Here is a 1754-nt window from a genome sequence, read left to right as displayed (position 1 = left end):
GAATGAAGTAAACGTTTCTATTCTGAATGTTGGGAATAATTTCATGACTGGAGACGATGTTTCCAAGGAGATTTCAAAACGAGCATCAATATAACAATACTTACAATTAAGGTAGAATGATAATTACTTATAAACTTTGTGTCCAGAATATAGGAATATTTTGATAGCGTCAAAGTGGCGTATATTTGTCATTTCAATATAAATTACGTCCACATTCAGTTAAATATGTTTGCCAACAAATGATATAAACATTAACAACTTTACTGAAACTTATTTATGCCTGTTGCTAAGTTGCTTACCTCTCCTGTGTTTCTTGCTTCTCCCATTACCTCCCCTGATTATTATCATCATTATTATCTTTCATTCAATATAAGTCTGCGAACTGACAGAATCGTCAGTATTCCGGACAAAATGCTTAGTAGCATTTCGTCTGCCTTTACATTTTGAGTTCAAATTCCGCTGAGGTCAACTTTGCCTTCCATCTTTTCGGAGTTCGGTAAAATAAGTACCAGTTGATAACTGGGGTCGATGTAATCATCTTGCCCGCTTCCCCCTAATTTTAGGAAAGGATTACTTTTCATACAAAAAGTAGACTCTTACCACAATGGGTAGATTAATTATTCCGCAAGTTTGGGACTGGAAGTGTCCTGGATTTCTGAACTGTCCGGTTTTCTGGAGACAGCCAGAATATGTACTTAAGCTATGAAACGTAAAGAACTAATTCGTATTCAACTGATTCAAATTAATGTCTGGATCGGGGTTTGTTTGATATTATTAATCTACTTACAATTCTGAAAATATATCATGCTGTACTATGTATACAGCATAATGTTTATCGGTTGAAAATTAAACGAAGAAAAATAAATAAATATGATTATTTTCAATATTTTTTGGGGAAAATACACTACTTAAGCAGAGTATGTTTAATCTTTATCAATCCATGTTAAAAAGTAAAGAACAATCTGTTTTTAACACAGTTTGAAAATTAACCAACATCAGAAACACCGTTTGTTAACTCAATACAGGGTACAACATACGTTTGCTATAACGAATTGATCGTGTATGGTGCCCAGGTGCACGACGTTCTCAGATTTTTGGAAACCGTATACAATAATTGGGTACTTTTTGGTTATCTCACCCCCATTAAAAAATTGCCATTAAAAAATTGGGTTATCTCCCCTCTAAAAAATCGAGTTAATGTGGCGACAACAGATTGGATTAAACGAGTTAGATTCTTTTGATTCAATACTTCAGTTGTTGATATTTGGCCTCCTCAATTGGAATGGAATGGTTTGTTTATAAAAATGTTATCAGATTCAGTAAGATGTTTAATTTTTTTCAGTTTTCATATTTATTAATTTTTTCCGTTTTCGTGTTTATTAATTTTTGTAGTTTTGTATGGTTTATTATAAAAATGTTACCAGATTCAAAACGATGTTTCATCTATTCACTTTTTATGCTTATTAATTTTTTTCATTTTTTTTTTGTTTTGTTTTATTGAGGGTTAAACAATATTTCTCGTAAAACGGGGGAGATAACACAATTTTTTAATGGGGGTGAGATAACCAAAAAGTAGCAACAATTGTAACTAAACTTACATAAAATATTCTGGGTGCTTATGCAAAATGATGAAAGAATAAATACTTATTTTCAAAAGGAAGATATTTAATATTATTCTAAAACAGAATTAAATAAAACAAATTTCTTATTTGTGCATTCGAAATAAATAAATGTTATTTTTCTAAATTTTATCT

The 1754-nt window shown here is 30.8% G+C and overlaps 1 protein-coding gene across 1 annotated transcript in view; it reads right to left on the bottom strand.

Annotated features, from left to right (window-relative positions):
• The window catches only part of LOC106874815 (probable serine/threonine-protein kinase DDB_G0278845), a 13364-nt gene extending 13047 nt beyond the window's left edge, over nucleotides 1–317 (bottom strand). Inside the window, exon 1 of the mRNA XM_052965911.1 lies at nucleotides 105–317. The gene's annotated coding sequence lies outside the window, so the exon portion shown is untranslated. The remainder of the gene's footprint in view (nucleotides 1–104) is intronic.
• Between the last annotated feature and the right edge of the window lie 1437 nt (nucleotides 318–1754).

The sequence above is a fragment of the Octopus bimaculoides genome, chromosome 2, assembly GCF_001194135.2.
Source record: "Octopus bimaculoides isolate UCB-OBI-ISO-001 chromosome 2, ASM119413v2, whole genome shotgun sequence".
Taxonomy (NCBI): Eukaryota; Metazoa; Mollusca; class Cephalopoda; order Octopoda; family Octopodidae; genus Octopus; species Octopus bimaculoides.
This window is presented reverse-complemented; position numbering and strand designations above follow the sequence as displayed.